General features: G+C 40.1%; 1 protein-coding gene across 1 annotated transcript in view; it reads right to left on the bottom strand.

Annotated features, from left to right (window-relative positions):
• KLHL5 (kelch like family member 5) overlaps positions 1-21,669 on the bottom strand; it is a 90,550-nt gene extending 68,881 nt beyond the window's left edge. The window contains exon 1 of the mRNA XM_040238028.1: positions 21,397-21,669. The gene's annotated coding sequence lies outside the window, so the exon portion shown is untranslated. The remainder of the gene's footprint in view (positions 1-21,396) is intronic.
• Positions 21,670-23,184: the final 1,515 nt, after the last annotated feature.

The following is a 23,184-nucleotide window of genomic DNA, read 5'->3' as shown; positions in this document are numbered from 1 at the left end:
ATGAGTGCAATTGTGCGGTATTTCCAGTATGAGCTCTCTATTACCAACATCATTTTGATATAAACCACCCTCTTCCCACTGAATTGAGGTACTATTTTTGTTATGAATTTTAGCAATTCAGGATGATAATTCTGTTCCACTCTTTGTCTATTTTTATGCCAATATTACAGTGCTTTAATCCCAGTATATTTATAAAATGTTAAATACCTGTTAAGGATCCTATCTCCACATATATTCTTGTACAATAATTTTTAAACTAATTTTGAGTATGTACTCTTCCATATATACTTCAATATTACCCAATCCTCAAAAAAACTTCAACCCTATCAAGATTCTAATTGAGATCGTATTAAATTTGTGTATTAACTTTAAGATGACTGGCATTTTATCATATCAAGGCTTCACATCAAAGCATACATGTTTTTTTTAGTTTACTCAGATCTTATGCTCAACAATAAGGTTTTTAAATCTTTTGTCTATAGGCCCTGTGACTTATTAAAATTTTTATTATTTTCTCATTTTCTCACTGTTATAAATGTGCTTTTTTCTAGCATTTCCACATGGTTGTTGCCATTATAATAAAAATATTGAGTACATTTATCTTATATCCAGTCATTTTCATACTTCCTCATTAGCTATGATACTTTAAAAATTAGTCTTCATTTCTTTTTAAGTTAGAGGTAACTTTGCCATCTAGATGGAGATGTTAGATAGCTGGAAAAATGTTCCTGGAACTCGGTTCCAAGCTCCAAAGAACTCTACCAGATAAAGGCACCAGAGAACACCAAGAAGGAATAACCAATGAAGCAGAGGAAAATCAGCAGGGTCTGGTGTTAGGCAAGTCAAGGATTACAGGTATTTCAAGGCAAAAGGCATGGTCACTATGTCAAATAAGAGGTCAGGTACCATGTGCAAAGAAAAATGTCCATAGAATTGGCAACATAAAAATTTTGCCAAATCAGATAGGAACAGTTTCATTAAAGGGCTGGGGACAAAAGCCAGACTATGATGGGTTGAAGAGTTAATGGTAGATGAGAAATAAGAGACAGCATGTACAGACACCTTCGGAAAATTTTGCTCCACAGTGAGGCTGTGGAATGAGATAATGGCTGGAAGAATTGAGAGGAATCAAGGTAATGGATCTATTTTGTCTACGTATTTGTTTTTAAAACATACAGAACATATTAGAATGATGAGAATGATCCAACAGGAAGGTGAGACTGTGATTATAGGTGGGAGCACCGGAGCAACAAAAGTAAGACTTTAATAAAAGAAAAATGGATGGTATCTAAGCACAGTGGACGGTTTGGATAGTCACTGTAGGTGGGATAATTCCTCTACTGTAAGACTGTGACTTTCTAAATGCATCGATTATTTTAAAAGGAAAGAAAAGACATGCACTAAGTCATCTATTCAAGTTGAAAACTCCTCTAAAAGGAGTCATGAAATAATAAAGATTAGAGATGAAACTCGGAGAAGGCAATGGCACCCCACTCCAGTACTCTTGCCTGGAAAATCCTATGGACGGAGGAGCCTGGTAGGCTGCAGTCTATGGGGTTGCTAAGAGTCGGATATGACTGAGCGACTTCACTTTCACTTTTCACTTTCATGCATTGGAGAAGGAAATGGCAACCCACTCCAGTGTTCTTGCCTGGAGAATCCCAGGGGCGGGGGAGCCTGGTGGGCTGCCGTCTATAGGGTCGCACAGAGTCGGACACGACTGAAGTGACTTAGCAGCAGCACCAGAGCGACTTAGCAGCAGCACCAGCAGCAGAGATGAAACTAAACAATTAAGAAATAAAAGAATTAGAGACCTAGCTCTAAAAATCTCTTCCCTTCTAGCAAGTTTAATCAAAGAAAAATTAGAACCTAGAAAGAGGACAACATGACCATTAAGATATTTAAAATAAAAGACCTAATTCTGTTATTTTATTTCTCAATTCTTTAGTTTCATCTCTAATAATCAACACAAGAAAATTTTTAAATGTCAAATTGAATAAGGGTTATGAAAGTGAAAGAGGAGAGTGAAAAAGTTGGCTTAAAGCTCAACATTCAGAAAACTAAAATCATGGCATCTGGTCCCATCACTTCATGGGAAATAGATGGGGAACAGTGGAAACAGTGTCAGACTTTATTTTGGGGGGCTCCAAAATCACTGCAGATGGTGACTGCAGCCATGAAATTAAAGATGCTTACTCTTTGGAAGGAAGTTATGACCAACCTAGATAGCATATTAAAAAGCAGAGACATTACTTTGCCAACAAAGGTCTGTCTAGTCAAGGCTATGGTTTTTCCAGTGGTCATGTATGGATGTGAGAGTTGGACTGTGAAGAAAGCTGAGCGCCAAAGAATTGACGCTTTTGAGCCGTGGTGTTGGAGAAGACTCTTGAGAGTCCCTTGGACTGCAAGGAGATCCAACCAGTCCATTCTAAAGGAGATCAGTGCTGGGTGTTCATTGGAAGGACTGATGATAAAGCTGAAACTCCAATACTTTGGCCACCTCATGCGAAGAGCTGACTCATCTGAAAAGACCCTGATGCTGGGAGGGGTTGGGAAAAGACCCTGATGCTGGGAGGGGTTGGGGGCAGGAGGAGAAGGGGACGACAGAGGATGAGATGGCTGGATGGCATCACCAACTCGATGGACAGGAGTTTGAGTAAACTCTGGGAGTTGGTGATGGACAGGGAGGCCTGGCGTGCTGCGATTCATGGGGTCGCAAAGTGTCAGACACAACTGAGCGAATGAACTGAACCTAAGTGAATGACGACAAATGTAGAGAATTTAGGTAAGCAAAGTTTGAAAATCCTCCTCAAAGACAGAATTTGCTGAAAAATTCTTCACAGCTAGTTCTCTAACAATTTCTGCCTAATCTTAAGCCTGGGTATGTATTTTGGGAAAAGAATCTTCACTTTAACAACATCTATTAAAGATAATTTATTGATAAAGTAGCTTGCTATAATTACCATGATAGAAAAGGGTCTATAGAACTACTTCCCAGTGTTAAAACTGAATTCTTGGGCCAAATATTTTCCTTATGAAAAATATGTAGTAAACTTAGGCATTAATGTTTTCATGGCATAGAATTCAGAGTTTATTTAAATAACACTTTTTCTTCTGTCCCAGTAAATTTTACTATACAATATCATATTGTTTCACTCAAAAATTTATGCAATTCTGATGAGAAGTACTTCTTAGAGTAATTACTGATGAAAGATCAATACATATTAAAAGTCACTACAGTGTTAATTATTAAAATGGTTTGCAAGGGTTACACATAAAAATTAGATCCATCATCACTCTCTATCTCCTTGACCCTCTTCCTTTTTTTAATAGCACTTGTCACCATCAGGCATATTAGATGTTTATTCCCTTATTTGTTATCTTTATGCCCACCACAAATTAGCTGCGGCAGAGCTTTGGCTCACAGCTGTACCTAGCACTTAGAATAGTATCTGAAAGACAGGTGCTGAATAAATATCTCTCTAATGAATGAATGAATCCAGTAACTGTAAGAGCAATACCCGTGGTGGATTCATGTCAATGTATGGCAAAACCAATACAGAATTGTAAAGTAAAATAAAAAATAAATAAATTTAAAAAAAATAAATAAAAGACATATACTTGAAATGTACACTTCTGGAATTATAAACTTAAGAATTGAATGTTAAAAAGAACATTAGAAAACATTTACCGCTGGTGAGAAAACCTCTTTAGTATTTTTTCAACTTAGGAAAATTTACAACATATTACTCTAAGAATTTCTCTTTTTCTATTTTGTTCTTTGGGTATAAAAATTTTTATCACTTTGACATGTATTGGCTAAACAACAAATGTCTTTTCAGATCGACATAACATTTTTTTCAAATTGATTATCAAATTATATTCTGCAATTCTTTCTTAATAACTTTGCTTTACTTAAACTTGAGATACAAAGGGTCACACATTGTTTAAAATAGATGTGTCAATTATGAATACATTTTTCAAAATGTAATTAAGGAATCCACATGCAACTTCTGCTTCAAAACTGCTCAAATGTTAGTTTGTGAATTTAAAAGATGAAGTTATTCAATATGACAATAGCAACACTGAGATGTCATTAAGATAGACTGCTGATGAGCTCACTTCAACAGTGTGGCTTTCAAAGCTATGGCTTCACTCAGCAATTCAAATTACAGTCATCCAGTAACTGGTTTATATGGGTAATCACTATTACACAAATCTCTCTGCACATGGAGTTTTCACAAATAACAGTGTTTGTTTTATGAGTAATCAATTTTAATGAGTCTATTCCTATAGTTTTAATATATAGTAAATATACATGTCATAAAACATATATATGGTATATGTTTTATATACCAGTAATATATATGGCATAAAACACATCAAGAACTAATTTACTGTACTAACTCAGAAGCACTTCACCTCCCCAGTTTTCCTCTCAACTAAAATAAGTTACAACATATGATTTCAAAGAAACTTTTAAAGTTTGGTAATTCTAGGATACTTTAAAAACTGTTAAGTCTTTTATCAGAATTTGGCTTATTTTAACAATTTGAAGACATTTAATCCACTAAAATTTTAAAATGTATGATAGCAGAAAATGTTCGTTAAGTACCTAGATCAGGAAAGAAGTGAGATTTAATTTTATAATTCCAGAAATATATCAGATACTCTGTACCTCTTTTCCAAACTCACAAAAGCAAACATTACAAAGGTAAAAAAGAATCCTGTAATTATATAAACTCCATAAATTGTGCTGTATGTAGAAAGAACTCAAAGATGAGAAAACAGACAGTAAAATCTATCAGGGCAGGGGTCACCACACTCCTAACAACTTGTATAGTGCACAACATTCAAACATTTCCTGAATTTAGACCAAAGAATAAATGACTAAATTAATGGCACAGACCTTCATCTGAAAGGTCTTAAAATACAGCAGAAGAGGGTTTTGAATGAAACCTTTACGAATTATCAAGGAGTAAATATGTCTTTTATTTGGGAAAAGATGAGGTTCTTGAGTTGAGAATTTTGAAGTATGCCTCAAAAAAAATTAATTTGGCAAGTGAAGAATGGATTTGTAAGGGAAGATGCCATTGGTGGGAAAATCAGTTAGAAAACTCTTTGAGGTGAGAGGATAGTAACCCTGGCTAGAAGCAATAAGACCTGAAAGGGGAGTGGCTGTTAAAACCTACTACAGGGTCAGGCCTTATAAAATACCCATGTCAAATAGACAGGAAGAGGTCAAAGATGACAGCATTTTCAAACATGGATGGCTATGGGGGTTGAGTCGCTAAGTCGTGTCCAACTCTTGCATCTCCATGGACTGTAGCCTGCCAGGCTCCCCTGTCCATGGGATTCTTCATGCAAGAATATTGGAGTAGGTTGCCATTTCCTTCTCCAGCGAATCTTCCCAAACGAGGAAACGAACCCTAGTCTCCTGGAATGCAGGCAGATTCTTTACTGACTGAGCTATGAGGGAAGCCTAGGTGACTATACAAACGCTAATGTTAACATAAATAGGTTAAGTAAGGATACTGTATCCTTATATATGTATGTTAGTTGCAAAGAGTTGGACATGACTGAGCAACTTACATACATATATATATACACATATATATATGTTACATATATACACATATATATATGTAACATATATATACAAAATGTGGTCCACTGGAGAAGGGAATGGCAAACCACTTCAGTATTCTTGCCTTGAGAACCCCATGAACAGTATGAAAAGGCAAAAAGATAGGACACAGAAAGATGAACTCCCCAGGTCGGTAGGTGGCCAATATGCTACTGGATATCAGTGGAGAAGTAACTCCAGAAAGGATGAAGGGATGGAGCCAAAGCGAAAACAACACCCAGTTGTGGATGTGACTGGTGACATAAGCAAGGCCCGATGCTGTAAAGAGCAATATTGCATAGGAACCTGGAATGTTAGGTCCATGAATCAAGGCAAATTGGAAGTGGTCAAACAGGAGATGGCAAGAGTGAACATTGACATTATAGGAATCAGCGAACTAAAATGGACTGGAATGGGTGAATTTAACTCAGATGACCATTATATCTACTACTGTGGGCAAGAATCCCTTAGAAGAAATGGAGTAGCCATCATAGTCAACAAGAGTCCAAAATGCAGTACTTGGATGCAGTCTCAAAAACGACAGAATGATCTCTGTTCATTTCCAAGGCAAACCATTCAATATCACGGTAATCCAAGTCTATGCCCCGACCAGTAATGCTGAAGAAGCTGAAGTTGGTTCTATGAAGACTTACAAGACCTTCTAGAATTAAAAAGATGTCCTTTTCATTATAGGGGACTGGAATGCAAAAGTAGGCAAGAAACACCTGGAGTAACAGGCAAATTTGGCCTTGGAGTCAGAATGAAACAGGGCAAAGGCTAATAGAGTTTTGCCAAGACAATGCACTGGTCATAGCAAACACCCTCTTCCAACAACACAAGGGAAGACTCTACACATGGACATCACCAGATGGTCGACACCAAAATCAGACTGATTACATTTTTTGCAGCCAAAGATGCAGAAGTACAGTCAGCAAAAACAAGACTAGGAGCTGACTGTGGCTCAGATCATGAACTCCTTATTGCCAAATTCAGACTTAAATTGAAGAAAGCAGGAAAAACCACTAGACCATTCAGGTATGACCTAAATCAAATCCCTTATAACTATACAGTGGAAGTGAGAAATAGATTTAAGAGATTAGATCTGACAGACAAGAGTGCCTGAAGAACTATGGACGGAGGTTCATGACACTGTACAGGAGATAGGGATCAAGACCATCCTCAAGAGAAAGAAATGCAAAAAAGCAAAAGAGCTGTCTGAGGAGGTCTTACAAATAGCTGTGAAAAGAAGAGAACCAAAAAGCAAAGGAGGAAAGGAAAGATATACCCATTTGAATGCAAGAGTTCCAAAGAATAGCAAGGAGAGATAAGTATTCCTCAATGATCAGTGCAAAGAAATAGAGGAAAACAACAGAATGGGAAAGACTAGAGATCTCTTCAAGAAAATTAGAGATACCGAGGGAATATTTCATGCAAAGATGGGCTCAATCAAGGACAGAAATGGTATGGACCTAACAGATGCAGAAGATATTAAGAAGAGGTGGCAAGAATACACAGAAGAATTGCACAAAAAAAGATCTTCATGATCCAGATAATCACAATGGTGTGATCACGCACCTAGAGCCTGACATCCTGGAATGTGAAGTCTAGCAGGCCTTAGGAAGCATCACTATAAACAAAGCTAATGGAGGTGATGGAATTCCAGTTGAGCTATTTCAAATCCTAAAAGATGATGCCATGAAAGTGCTGCACTCAATATGCCAGCAAATTTGGAAAACTCAGCAGGAGCCACAGGACTGGAAAAGGTCAGTTTTCATCCCAATCCCAAAGAAAGGCAATGCCAAAGAATGCTCAAACTACTGCACAATTGCACTTTTCTCACACGCTACCTAAGTAATGCTCAAAATTCTCTAAGCCAGGCTTCAACAGTTTGTGAACCGTGAACATCCAGATGTTCAAGCTGGTTTTAGAAAAGGCAGAGGAACCAGAGATCAAATTGCCAACATCCGCTGGATCATGGAAAAAGCAAGAGTTCCAGAAAAACATCTATTTCTGCTTTATTGACTATGCCAAAGCCTTTGACTGTGTGGATCACAACAAACTGTGGAAAATTCTGAAAGAATTAGGAATACCAGACCATCTTACCTGCCTCCTGAGAAATCTGTATGCAGGTCAGGAAGCAACAGTTAGAACTGGACATGGAACAACAGACTGGTTTCAAATAGGAAAAGGAGTACGTCAAGGCTATATATTGTTACCCTGCTTACTTAACTTATATGCAGAGTACATCATGAGAAATGCTGGGCTGGATGAAGCACAAGCTAGAATCAAGATTGCCAGGAGAAATATCAATAACCTCAGATATAAGGGCAGATGACACCACCCTTATGGCAGAAAGTGAAGAAGAACTAAAGAGCCTCTTGATGGAAGTGAAAGAGGAAAGTGAAAAAGTTGGCTTAAAGCTCAACATTTAGAAAACTAAGATCATGGCATCCAGTCCCATCATCTCATGGCAAATAGATGGAGAAACAGTGGAAAGAAAGAGTGGCTGACTTTATTTTTTTGGGTTCCAAAATCATTGCAAATGGTGACTGCAGCCATGAAGTTAAAAGACGCTTACTCCTTGGAAGAAAAGTTATGACCAATCTAGATAGCATATTAAAAAGCAGAGACAGTACTTTGCCAACAAATGTCCGTCTAGTCAAGGGTATGGTTTTTCCAGTAGTCATGTATAGATGTGAGAGTTGGACTATAAAGAAAGCTGAGCCCCGAAGAACTGATCGTTTTAAACTGTGGTGTTGGAGAAGACTCTTGTGAGTCCCTTGGATGGCAAGGAGATCCAACCAGTCCATCCTTAAGGAAATCAGTCCTGGTTGTTCATTGGAAGGACTGTTGTTGAAGCTGAAACTCCAATACTTTGGCCACCTGATACAAAGAGTTGACTTATTTGAAAAAACTCTGATGCTGGGAAAGATTGAGGGCAAGAGGAAAAGGGGACAACAATGGATGAGATGGCTGGATGGCCTCACCAACTCAATGGAGATGCTGCTGCTGCTGCTAAGTTGCTTCAGTCATGTCTGACTCTGTGTGACCCCATAGTCGGCAGCCTACCTGGCTCCTCCATCCCTGGGATTCTCCAGGCAAGAACACTGGAGTGGGCTGCCATTTCCTTCTCCAATGCATGAAGAGTGAAAAGTGAAAGTGAAGTCGCTCAGTGTTGTCCGACCCTTAGCGACCCCATGGACTGCAGCCTACCAGGCTCCTCCGTCCATGGGATTTTACAGGCAAAAGTACTGGAGCAATGGACATGAGTTTGGGTGGTCTCCAGGAGTTGGTGATGGACAGGGAGGCCTGGCATGCTGCAAGTCCATGGGGTCACAGACTTGGACACAACTGAGCAACTGAACTGATATATACAAGAAGGATACAGTTTCAGGAAGATTGAGTAACTTTAGACAAATTTGGCTTTAATTATGTATTTAGCAACCCAACAGCTAGGAATATGGAGTATAGAGCCCTATTTTCCTGCATGTATGCTCAGTCTCTCAGTCATGTCAGACTTTGGTGACCCCATGGACTGTAGCCTGCCAGCCTCCTCTGTCCATGGAATTTTCTAGGCAAGAATACTGGAGCAGGTTGTCATTTCCTACTCCAGGGGATCTTCTGAACCCAGGGTTTGAATCCACATCTCCTCCATCAGCAGGTGTATTCTTAATCACTGAGCCGGTAAGCTCATGTTTAGCTTATAGCTTAAAATTAATCTTCAATCTATTTAAGAAACCAGAAATTTAAAAGCTGGATAGATATATCCTGGGCTGTTAATACTGACTATCTTTGCTTTCTTTCCAATAGTTACCAAAAACACATGACATCAAAATTTCTCTTGTAACGAAAATAAGCTTAGAAATACAGTCTGAAATACAAAATTAAATTCCTAGCCCAATGTTAAGTCTTTCACTGTTAAAAATATTTGGGAAATATTTCTGATTAATCAGTAAAATTAAAAATAAGTATTTAAATTCAGCTATAACAAACTAAGAGATTTAGTTTAACTTTTTAAGTTACATGGTAGATTGAAAACTCAGAGGTTGGAAACTCTTATATACACAGAAAATGAAGACTAATTTCATAGTTATAGCCATTTAACACAAGGATTTTATTTCCTGCTGTACCCTAAAAGCATTGTGATCTATACTTACTTAAGAGCAAGGTAAAAAAGGTTAAGTGGGGTAAATTTTATCCTTTAAACTAAATTATGCCTCCTTGCTATATGGTGACATAGCATCCCAACTACTTGCCCAGATAACTTAATAATCTCATGGAAATTATTTACTTAATGTTGCTTTCTTCCCTGGACTGGAAACTCTATGAAGGCTACAGAAAGGAGTACAGTTTTGGAACAAATTACAACACAGGAATTCACCTTCAATTTTAAAGTTGCAATACAGCATGGTAAAAATATGCAAGGGCAAGCATAGGATCCTGACAGCTGCAAAGGTCAAAGATACATTTCTAGTTAGCTGGAACTCTGAGTATAATAAAAGCCCCCTTGTTGGATGAAATCCATAGCTGCTCTATTAAATGAAATAGTAAGGATAAAAATTGTATTTGCATATTCTTAAAGATTTTATTTCAAGTTAAACACACAAACGCACATTCATTCACAAATCTTTTCATATAGGTTTAATGCCACATATTTGCTATGGGTCTCCTACTGAATTTGGGTCCTCTTTCTTACATAAGCCATGCCCACCATGACCCAGCATCTGTGATTTCCATTTATGGCTTCCAAAAATGGAGAGAGAACTTAAAAGCACTTCTGAAAGAGTATGAATACCAAATCCATTAGACAGTGGTGTATCCACAAGATACACAAGAAGACACACCAGAAGATATGTGCCAGACATAAATTAATGCACTGCTTCCTTCAAGGAGAAAGTCTTACCAAACACTGTGCTTAGTGATGTAGTTAACTTACATTCCAGTGTGGGCTCCTTACTTCCTTCGGTCACTCAGTCACGTCCAACTCTTGGTGACCCAATGGACTACAGCACACCAGGCCTCCCCGTCCATCACCAACTCCTGGGGCTTACTCAAACTCATGTTCATTGAGTCGGTGATGCCATCCAGCCATCTCATCCTGTCGTCCTCTTCTCCTCCTGCCTTCAATCTTTTCCAGCATCAGGGTCTTTTACAATGAGTCAGTTCTTCACATCTGGTGGTCAAAGTATTGGAGTTTCAGCTTCAGCATCAGTCATTCCAAGGAATATTCAGGACTGATCTCCTTTAGGATGGACTGGTTGGATCTCTTTGCAGTCCAGGGGACTCTCAAGAGTCTTCCCCAACACCACAGTTCAAAAGCATCAACTCTTGGGCACTCAGCTTTCTTTCTAGTCCAACTCTCACATCCATACATGACTACTGGAAAAACCATAGCCTTGACCAGATGGACCTTTGTGGCAAAGTAATATCTCTGCTTTTTAATATGCTGTTAGCCATAGCTTTTCTTCCAAAGAGCAAGCATCTTTTAAGTTCATGGCTGCAGTCACCATCTGCAGTGATCTTGGAGCCCAAGAAAATAAAGTCAGCCACTGTTTCCATTGTTTCTCCATCTAGATGCCATGGAGAGATGGGACTGGATGCCATGATCTTAGTTTTCTGAATGTTGTTTTAAGCCAGCTTTTTCACCTCTTTCACTTCATCAAGAGGCTCTTTAGTTCTTTCTCACCTTCTGCCATAAGGTGGTGTCATCTGCATATCTGAGGTTATTGATATTTCTCCTGGCAATCTTCATTTCAGCTTGTGCTTCATCCAGCCTGGCATTTTACATGATGTACTCTGCATATAAGTTAAATAAGCAGGGTGACAATATACAGCCTTGATGTTCTCCTTTCCTAATTTGGAACCAGTCTGTTGTTCCATGTTTGGTTCTAACTGTTGCTTCCTGACCTGCATACAGATTTCTCAGGAGGCAGGTCAGATGGTCTGGTATTCCCATCTCTTTATTTTCTACAGTTTGTTGTGATCTACACAGACAAATGCTTTGGCATAATCAATAAAGTATATATTTTTCTGGAATTCTCTTGCTTTTTCTATGATCCAACAGATGTTGGCAATTTGATCTCTGGTTCCTCTGCCTTTTTTAAAACCAGCTTGAACATCTGGAAGTTCACAGTTCACATGCTGTTGAAGTCTGGCTTAGAGTTTCCTTGAGAATCACTAATAAAGAATCAGTTAGGTGCACCATGGATTTGAACACTTTGACAGGCTTTGCTTTCGACTTTGAGGATTTTCCCCCTAGTCTTTTACAGTTTTCCAGGCTTCATCAAATTTGATAGCAAATTTGTTGTTTCCTTTATATTGAGATGATATACGAAAGCAGTCAACTTAATTTTCAAGAATAAAAAGTCTTTTCCTTACACTCCCATTAATTTACATGTTTATTAATGTTTTACAGTTACTATAACAAGCATAACAGTTAAAAACAGGTTTGTGAATAAATACAACCAACTTTCGGTAAGTACCCAACTCAGTGGGTAGGCACAAAGTCAGGCAGGTCTGCCCTGGAGCAGCCTACTCAGCCATGAGTGATCTCTCGGTCTTCAGGATTATAGATATATTTCACAGAGGCAAGAATGTGCATTAGGTTAAAGCCATGAGCCAGTGCAGAGGTAGCTGGTGGGGGTGTTTCTGCTCTCACTACCCCACATAATCACTTATTAGTTGCACCCTAAGTGACACAGTAGAAAAAACTTGAGCCAATAACCAAGCCTCTCACCAGCTAGTGCATACTTTGGACAAATCACTTCACCTCCTCCATCTTTGGTTTTCTCTTCAGTTAAATGGGATTCAGGAAGTAGTGTGTACAAGTATCGAGAAAGAATGTGAATTTGTAACAGCAGCTTCCATTTTGTCAATGTGTAAATGTGCAAGGTAACGTGTAACATTTTATGTGTGGCATGAATGTGTGGCAAATGAATGTGGCATTTGGTTGTTACAGTCACTTGGGAAACAGGGTTCATCCCTTTTACCCTTATATACGAGGACACTGCAATCATTTTGGAGCCCTCAAAAATAAAGTCTGTCACTGTTTCCCCATCTATTTGCCATGAAGTGATGGGACCGGATGCCATGATCTTAGTTTTCTGAATGTTGAGCTTTAAGCCAACTTTTTTATTCTCCTCTTTCACTTTCATCAAGAGGCTCTTTAGTTCTTTGCTTTCTGCCATAAGGGTAGTGTCATCTGCATATCTGCTTGCTCCTTGGAAGAAAAGCAATGACCAATCTAGAAAGCATATTAAAAAGCAGAGATATTACTTTGCCAACAAAGGTCCGTCTAGTCAAAGGTATGGTTTTTCCAGTAGTCATGTATGGATGTGAGAGTTGGACTGTGAAGAAAGCTGAGCACCAAAGAATTGATGCTTTTGAACTGCGGTGTTGGAGAAGACTCTTGCGAGTCCCTTGGACTGCAAGGAGATCCAACCAGTCCATCCTAAAGGAAATCAGTCCTGAATATTCATTTGAAGGACTGATGCTGAAGCTGAAACTCCAAAACTTTGGCCACCTCATGCGAAGAACTGACTCACTGGAAAAGACCCTGATGCTAAGATTGAAGACAGGAGGAGAAGGGGATGTAAACAGAGGATGAGATGGCTGGATGGCACACTGACTCAATGAACATGAATTTGAGTAAGCTCTGGGAATTAGTGATGGACAGAGAAGCCTGGTGTGCTATAGTCCATGGGGTTGCAGAGTCGGACACAACTGAGCAATGGAACTGATGAGGCCACTGAAATGAAGTGAGATTACATATATAAATAAATGGTGAGTAGCAGGGTTCGATTTGAATCTGGGACTGATTGTAAAGACCATACACTGTCAAGGATACCCCACTGCTTCTTGTTTTTAAGGTATTCTCTATTCTCATTTGCAGCTCACGACTACCTTGTGAGAACTAGAGCAGGTAATTATCACCATTGTCCAAACTGGGAAGCAGATTCGGAGTACAGTTGATTTGATATCTAGGTTATCAAGGTTAGCTATTTAGAAGACAGCCATAGAACAGGCTTAACATATCACTCCTAATGTAACAATATACTAGTAAGTTCAACTTTATTACAATTAAGTGCCAATGTGGCATTTATTCACCAAGTACAAATGCCTCACAGAGTCTGCCCCACTTAAGCTCCCTGCCAACCTTTGTCACTAATTCTCATAGGATGAAGTGCTGACCCACATTAATATGAAAAGTACCTTTTCATCTCTCAACTGTATCAGTATTTACAGACAGGAGAAGAGCAAGTAACATTTTAAAAAATCAGCTAAATTACTATTTTATGGACTTTGTATCCCCAACTTATCTATACAAGTTATCACAACTGATATTCCGAAGACTATGGCATAATTATAACAAAATGGTGGTGGTGGTTTAGTCACTAAGTAGTGTCCGACTCTTGCAACCCCAGGGACTGCAGCTTGCCAGGCTCCTCTGTCCATGGGATTCTCCAGGCAAGAATACCGGAGTGGGTTGCCATTTCCTTCTCCAGGGGATGTTCCTGACCCAGGAATTGAACCCGGGTCTTCTGCATTGCAGACAGATTCTTTACCAACTAAGCTACAAGAGAAGCCCAATTATAACAAAATATTTACTTTTAAATAGCCCTTTGACTTGTGACAGGTAAAAAAGATTTCCTTGCTGCCCACTCCTGATTTTGTGAATATATGTTTGTTATGACACAAGCATGAACGTCTTAGTACCATAAACATGATGGCAAACCACTGCTAACTTCATGCCAGATACCTTATTTTTGGCATGCACATAGCTGTCTTATGCACCATAAAAAGTAATAATCTGGATAGCTATAATTTTGTTTTTTACTGACCTGAACAAAATCCAGTAAGGGTTTCTGTCTTGTCTGTAGCTTTACAGTGATGGAAAAAAGTGAGCAATCAGGACTCTTGAGACACTTAATATAATCAAGCAAAACTGCCTGGGTTCTTGGAACACAATGTGTCAGTCACAGATTAACTTGACTCTGTTGTAGGCCCAATCAAATTTTACAAACAGCATTTTATATTAGATAGAACAGTGTTAAGCTATGTAAGGAAAGGGTAAAAAGGTGAATGTAAGCAATAGGAGAAAAATGTAAAGCACTATGTTTCTCAATAGCTTATAATTAGAAACGGTTAATCACTACAAATGTCAAACCAGTTAGCCATTAAAGAAACTCCCTGGCTTGACCTCTAAGCAAGAACTAAAAAACAAAACAAAAAGAGAAAAAGCCAACAAATGACTGTTTTATAATTTAATTCCAATAAAAAGCAAAATAAGGCAATTTAAGTGAGTCACATGGTGATCAGTGGAGACCAGTGGAGGCAAGGGTTATTTCTTAGTGTTAATCCAATGTTCTCAGGCAGTTCAGAGCCATTCTCTCAAACTCCCAGTCTCCAAGGTGGGAGAGGGGATGGCAAATAAACTTAGAAAAACAAGTGGTTTGGCCCCTCCATCCAATGTACCATGCAGAATCTGCCCAGTAATTCTAAACTCTGCAGAGCACAGAACTGAGTATCCCTTCTTTCTGCTTATCAGAGGACTCTCTGCCCAATAGGGCAGATTTAGTAGAAATGAGCCAACTGTCCTCAAATCTAAATCTCTAATTTGCTCTCCATACTACAGCCAAAGTTAACCTTTCATAGTGTAATTCTTGATCCCATCACTCTTAGTTAAAACTTCCTGCACCCTCCACCCCCCAAAAAATAAAAGCCGAGCTCTTTAGTACGGAATTTAGTGTTTTTGACAATCTAATGGTCCCGGCCTACCTTCCAGCCTTACCTTTCTCTTCTCTATTTCCCTCTATCTCATACTTCCTGTCATGAAAAGAGTTAAAACACAACATTAAAGTTAACAAAATGAATATTACTGAAAACTTCCCAAATGAAAAGGGCTATGGAAGACACTGTGGATAATGACAAGTGTGGGTAAAATCTTTTTCTCTTCTACTACCAACCTTCAGTTAATTCTCTTGGTTCTACTGCCTTGTCAATCTAATGAATTAGGTATGTTAACTATGTTACCTGGCAACATTCCTCAAGTAAAAATGATCCCCCTGATTAGTAAATTTGCATCTGGACTCAGAGGAATTATAATGAGCTATAAATACCTCATAAGAAGCCATGGCTTCGACTTTCCCAGGTGTGATAGCTCTTGAAATAGGCACATCCCTTGAGGGGACCCTGAAGTTAAATCTATGGAGTCATATAAGAGACAACGTCTCCTGTGGGACATGAGGTGTTGTAAGCCAGCTCTGGGACCTACCTGATGTGAGCTTTGTTTCCTAGCACCTAAGCTTTCTCGTGGAGAGATGTCTCCCAGGTGGCTCCATAAACTGCTTACATGGCCTGCTGTGAGGATCACAAGCACTGATGAGGAATATGTGATGCTGCCTTGCCAGCCAGCTGTGGTTCCTGTCTGATATCTTCTGAGTAAACAAGCCCACAGCAGTTTTATAAGTCTGAACCCAAGAAAACCCAATCATTTCCACAGCAACAAGACTGCTAAGAATGTCTTAAATGAGGCTGCAGATGTTCTACAATCTGAACCCAAACCCATTCCTCTTTTTGCCTTTTTTAGCATAACATATAGCCCTGATAAATCTCACCTAATCTCATACACAGCTTTTACTCACCTTCCTCTGTTGTTACTCTTTTCTCCTGGAGATGCCCTCTTCCAGGTAACATATACCTCTCCACAGTCCATCCCTTCAGCCATCTCCTGAGGTGATGCTATGGATGTTTTTCAACTCAAATGAACAGAGACATTGCATAGGTAAAGAATGGCAAGGAAACTCTGCTAGAAAAACTAAGTACACAGTTTAAAGAAAAAGAATGGAAATTTATTGACAATAAAAATAGGTTAAGTTGGTGGAGAAATACAGCAATAGCATGTTAAAGGGTAAAATGTCCAAGGAGACTGTCTAGACCAATTTGAAGGATAGAAAAGAATAGAAAAGCAGTCTTCCTGCATTATTAGTCATGGGAAGAAACAAGGGAGCCCTGTATTAGCATCAGAAGTAGGTGATTTATAAGCATTAGACAACTCAGCAATCTGTACCTTGGGAGAGGGAAGAGAGATGGCTGACAGTATTACAATGGAGACAGCATCTGCCAGTGTTCTGGGAGGGGATATTGTTGCTACAAGTCAGCTCCAGTTCTACCTTCTTATCCTGATTATTCTAATCAGCCTGTCTCACTAGATTTGCCAGCTGATGTTAATTATGTAGTAGCACTTTCATGGACATCACAGGTTTCTTTCATCCTAAGCTATTAGAACTGCCTCTCTCTCTATTACAAAGTTGTCAATTACCCTAACTTGTTATATTTCAGGGCCAACTCTATCATTTCCAGACTCTGATAGTAAATTACCTTAAGAATTAACCAAGATGTGGCACTTAGAAAAAAAGTAGTTCTTCTGAAATGGCCAAAGGCTCTAATTCGTATGTGAACTTTTAGGTTAAATGCACCCATTTAAGAACAGAACAGAGAAAGCCAGCCAACAGAGAAAAGAGGAATGAAGTGTATGTGTGGAAAGAGACACTGGCAGGAAATTATAGATATGGAGAGGAAAAGCAGCTCCAGCTCCTAACTTTCTGCTATAGATGCCAGTTGCCTCTGAGCAACTGCACGTCCTGCCCCTGGATTCTCTGACAGACAGCTATATCACTTTTCTAACAAAACACTCTTTCTGCTTAGTTTAAGTAATTTTCTATAACGTCACCAAATAATCCCTAAGACCAAAAAAGATGATTAGAAGCAAAGTGTAATGATGTAGATATACAAAACCAAGTTTTATCATATTAAAAGATTGTTTACGTTATTTTAAAGAGAAAAAAAGGAGAGAGAATTCAATTATAGCTGTTTTCTGTTGGTGTAAACTTCCTATTCAGTGTTTTACCCTCATGGGATCTAACACAGGGCCTCATACAATACCACATTTAACAAATGTTTACTGAATGGACATATAATTAAAAAATAATGAAATTCACTTGGCCAAACACTTTGTCTAATTAAAGTTTTCAAAAGCACTTCAGTTCCAATTAATAAAAGATGTTCCTTATAATTCTCATTAGCATAATTCTATGATTACATATACACAAAGAAATGCTGTTTTCTATTCCTTAAATAGAATACTGAAAAACATGGTTTGGATTTGATTTATTCAGACTGTGTTAACTCATGGAACTATAAAGTCTGCTTAGTTGTAGTCCAAAAGACCATCCCAAGATTATCCCCATTCTCCTCTTTTTGGGTACAAGATAGAATTACATTTCCCCTCCTCCTTGAAGTTGGGTTGCAATCATATGACTTGTTTGGCCAATGAAATGGCAGTGGAAGTTATATGTCATTAAAAGTCTTTAAAAGCCAATGTGCAATTTATCACATCCTTCTCCCTGCCTAATAAATGTGGAAGCAGGTGTTAAGATGAGCCTCTGACGATCTGGGGTGCTAAATGACTACTGGAACAGAGCTCTCCTGCTGACCCTAACTGGACACTTAGCATGACTGAGAAACAATCTTTTGTTGTTTTAAACCAGTAAGATATGAGGGTCTTTTTTTTTTTACCAAATAAATGAAGACAATGAATACCTTTGGCCCTCAATTTATCTTCAGGATGGTAACATTTTATATAGTATTGAATCATTTACAGCAGAGTATCCCCAACCTCTGGGATCTAATGCCTGATAATCTGAGGTAGGGTTGATATAGTAATAATAGAAATAAAGTGCACAATAAATGTAGTGTGCTTGACTCATCCTGAGAAACAGCGGCCCCCCCCCACCCCGCCCCATCTGTGGAAAACCTGTTTTTCATGAAACCCATCCCTGTGCCAAAAAGGATGGGGACAACTGACTTATAGAATACTTAAGTATTATCTAAGTCTCCTAAGTTATTATCCTAAGTCTCCAAATCCAAACACGAGAACTGAACGGAGTCAAAATTTTGGACTAATCCCTCATTCTCTCAACTCTCACTACTTGCTATCTGAAACTCACAGGCCAAATATATTTGGATAGGATGATATTTCTTGCTGTTCAAACTCTTTCCATCTATACTCAGGAATGGAAATAAATTTATAGTAAAGGATTCTTGATACATTATTTCATTTGCACTCTTAAAGCTGTTTTTCTACTACTCAGTACCTATTAGACTCTCAACATTCACTGAATGAACTGCATGCTGTCATCATTCTAATCTTACAAATAAGGAAACAGATTCAGAGAGGTTCATAAACTTACTGGAAAACAACCCTGCGCATTAATGGCACAATCCCAGATTTTCTGGCTCCAAATCTCTTTCCATTATGTACCATGCTTTCCAAGATGTCTTATAGCTACAGAATTCCAGGTTTGACAGTAATAGTGCCAGTAGTGTTTGGAATAAAAAGCAAATACTAATAATGAATCTATATCCAAGAATAATTAAAATCATCCTTTAAGGGGTTCTACTTGCCTAAACCTAGTTTATTTCAAGATCCCAAGTTCCCTGAAGCACACAACAACAGGAAGAAGTTCTAGAGATCGTTTGATCCAACAGGCAATTTGCAGAACAAGGAGGAACTGCCTTTTCCTTGATGTAAAATATTTTAAAATTCTGGGCTACCTAAGTGGTACAGTGGTAAAGAACCCACCTGCCAATGCAGAAGACCCAAAGAGATGTTGGTTCAATCCCTGGCTCGGGAAGATCCCCTGGAGGAGGATATGGCAACCTGCTCCAATATTCTTGCCTGGGAAATTCCATGGACAGAGAAGCCTGGCAGGTAACAGTTTAAGGGGTCGCAAAGCGTCGGACACAACTGAGCACATACACACATTATAAAATCCTGACTTTTATCTTTACTTTGGCTCTTAATAAATTGGTAAACCTCAGGCCCTTTGCTCTCTCATTCTTATCAAATCTTAGCTATAAGAAATATTCACAGACTGCTTGAAGGATAAGCAATTCACCCACTACTACAGGTTCAGTGGTTTTCAATTTGTGGTCCATATCAAATAAATTTGGAGGTCACACAATACATCCCCCTTTAAGAAAGTAAACTGGAACATTATTAGCCAAGAAATTGAGGGAAAAAAAAAAACAACCCTGAAATTTCTTTAAGCCAGTTATCTCAAACTTATTTAAGCTAAAATCTTATTTCAAGAAATAAACTACTGATTTCTCATGCCTCAGAACAGAGTTTGGGAAATACTATTCTAGGTAACTCTACACATTATGAATGGATCATTATGAAAGGCTTAACGCCTTTACAGAACTTACCTTTAGAGTCTAACTATTGCTCTATACTGAAGTACACTGCTATCCAAAATTCATCAGTTTCTGTAGAGATACCTTAAAAATGTTGTCAACTGCATCACAACAATCTCTTTTAATTAGGCCCCATGAGAAACCATTCCTCTAGGACCTAATTATTGGAAAATGCTGGGCTTAGGCAGAAGAACTGGTCTGTTTTTAATCTCAGAATTCGAAATACACTGAAACTTACTTTATTCCTCTCTCTCTCTTCCCCCTGGCTGCTAGCGATGTTCAGAGCCAAAACTGTGACTCGCCTCTAGTACAGGATCTTATGCACTTGGTATTATCTTACCCTTGACTTTTTTCCCTGCTCTGCTTAAACTTTTCATTTAGTTTTGTTTTACCCCACAGTACCATATGGACATTAAGTGGCTTTAAATCATTTTTGTAACTATTATATACATCAAGTTCTATTTTCTTACAATTTCATACTGATTTCTCCCTACCTGTCCCAGAACCCCGAAATATCCGTGTCACCTTTGTGTAAAAGTATTCATATAACTTTGAGAAGCCAACAGAACATACACATTTACAATATAATCATATTCACTATGCTTAAAATCGAAAGAGATCATTATTGGTTTTTCAGCGGTCTACCAAAAAGACTTATTAAACTGTTTTTTTAACGGAAGGACAATTGCCATTTATTGGGTGCCAGTAACTCCTAGGCACTTAATACACTACACTTCCGTATTTTTTTTTAAAGAAGCAAAGACATTGGCATATACATTATCTCTGGAAAAATGCGCAAGAAACTGGTAATACTGCTGGGTGGGGCGAGACAGCGTATCTCTTCTGTACTGTGAATTTTGTAAACGTATCATTAAAAAAATTTTTTTAATGAATCGATAATAAAGACGGCAGAAATGCTTTACTCTTTAATACAGCAAACTTCTTCGTCATGTTTTGATCTCTGGGTACGACTGTGAAATACCTAAATGAAAAAGTTTCAACAAGAACTGAAGTGCCTAAATCTCTGAGAAAGTTTCAACCAGACACGCTGGTTTTTCTTGAAATAAAGTCTCTTTCTTATTTTCCACACTCCCAGGGTGAGGCAATTACTCAAAAACTTAGCTTATGGTAGCCTGAGGGTAACGAGAGGAAAAAAAAAAAATCCAGAATGGTTTCCAGTTAAGTTTTATTGGTAGAAGAGTACGGGGAGGAAGCACTGATTCTGGAGAGCAGCCCACGCCGCAGCCCGCGGGCCACAAACGCCGCGTCTAGAACTTTGCATAACTCGAGGGCGGCCCAAACGCCGCTCCGGGCTGGCGACTGAGCAGCGGGAGGCCGGACCGCGGTTCGAGCCCCGGGAGGTCCCCACCTGGCCCACCCTCCGGAGTGAAACGCCCGGGGCCGCCTCTCCGAGGGCTCGGCAGGAGGGTCGCGTGGGGGCGGGGAGCGGGCCTCGGTGCGCGGCCGACCCGCTGCGGCCCCCTCCCCGGCGCCGAGGAGGAAGTCGCACTTACCGCGTCGGGCTCCGGAGGCGGCCGGGGGGCACGGCGGGGCGGGGCGGCCAGGCGGGCGGAGGGAAGGCAAGAGGCGGGGGCCGGCGGGCCGAGGAGGAGGATGCTCGGCCCCTCGGGCGCCCCCAACCCCTTCTCAGTGGCCTCACGCCCGCCGCCGGCCGGCCCCGGGCGGGCCACTCCTCCTCCGTGAGGCGGTGCGAGGCCAGGGGGCGAGAAACTCGTCAGGCAGCGCTGGAAGGGGCCGAGCTGGCGGTTGGGGGTCGGGGACCCGCTAGCCAGTCAGTGTCCCCGCGCGGCGCGAGCAGCTGCCCGCCCCGCCCCCTTCCGCCAGGCTCCGCCCCCCCCTCGCCGGCCCGCGTGCCCCGGGAGACCGCCGCTGCCGCGGGGTTGGTGGTTTCCCTTCTGGTTTCCCTTCCCCCCGGCCTGGTGCGCGCCGACGGCCTGGGCAGTCGGGGGAGAAGGAAGGGGAGCGGCGGGGTGCAGCAGGGGGCGCTTGTGGGGGAGGGGGACGTCAGGCTGGGTGGGGTTCTGGGGGAGGGGGCGGGGCGCGGAGGACCTGACAAAGATTCCGGTTGTTCCCTCCTGCCCTTGAAACTGGGATAAGGGAAAATTCCTGGGGGTGGAAGTTTAGGAAGAGGTCCCTCTGCAGGGCTGGAAGGCGATCAGAGAGCCGGCCTGTTTTTTTGATTTTTTTGATTCGTTGGAGGACAGGACTGTATTGTTCTAAAGCTTTGGGGGAACTCACCAAGAGTTGCCTCTTTTCTCCAGACTCTCTACCCCTTCCCCACGCAACACGCTGGTAATTATTGCGCTCCATAGTGGGTTTGTGGATACGTGTCATGATAATTACAATCCTCAACTTTGGGGTCATAATCATTGTTTTCTAATGGTGGGATAATAGGAATTCCGCTGAAGTTGGTTCCTTCATTCCTGTAGCCAATATATATTAATGCATGTATTTATATATATATAGTGAGTGCATATATGTATATATGCCAGGTGCTGAGAATTCAGTTTATTCAGCGCTTGTATCCCAGCACCAATCGAAAGCGCTTCATATTAAGCAAAGCAGCTAAGGTCCCTGCACCCACGGAGCTCATGGTGGATAAGGGAAGGAAGAGGCCTCCTTAGTTTGTCTGTAAGTGCTGTGTAAAGGAAATGTCCACTTGGTTTCTGTTCTCAAAGTAATGCGTCTGTTCATTATTTGCAGATTTAGTGCTCCTGTGATACACTGTCATCCTGTCCGTGAGGTTGCATTTGGTCAGTCCTCCCAAAATGAAATTTGCACTGGAGATCTTTAGTATGTGTCCATAATGAAAACCCAATGCAAGCAAATGGTCCAGAAGACTGATGGGTCCAGTCAACAGCAGAACAACTTGGCCAAATCGCGTTAGTGGCAACAGCCTGGGGTGGCTGGGAGATTTAGGGATCTATTTTTGTACACTCCCACTTGGGGAAGTGGTTAGAAAAAACAACAGAATGTAAAACACTGAGGCATTGATATGGACTACTAGTTCAAAAGGAAGTGGATGGGCTGATTTTAAACTGTTACAATCAGGAAGAGATACTTTACAAAATCCCAGTGAGAGCTCCAACCACAAAGCACAGGATGCATTTTGTTTTTTAATCAGAGCCACCTGGAAGAGACTCCCCACTCCCTCTTTGCAATCACACCTACATGCATGGATAAAACTTATTTGAATAGCATTGTCTTTAATTACAAAAGACAGCTGTGAAACCCACAGTCTGAATTTTTGGAGTTGAATGCTATTTTTCAGCCTTCATTTA

Source organism: Oryx dammah, unplaced genomic scaffold (genome assembly GCF_014754425.2).
Source record: "Oryx dammah isolate SB20612 unplaced genomic scaffold, SCBI_Odam_1.1 HiC_scaffold_3, whole genome shotgun sequence".
Classification (NCBI taxonomy): Eukaryota; Metazoa; Chordata; class Mammalia; order Artiodactyla; family Bovidae; genus Oryx; species Oryx dammah.
This window is presented reverse-complemented; position numbering and strand designations above follow the sequence as displayed.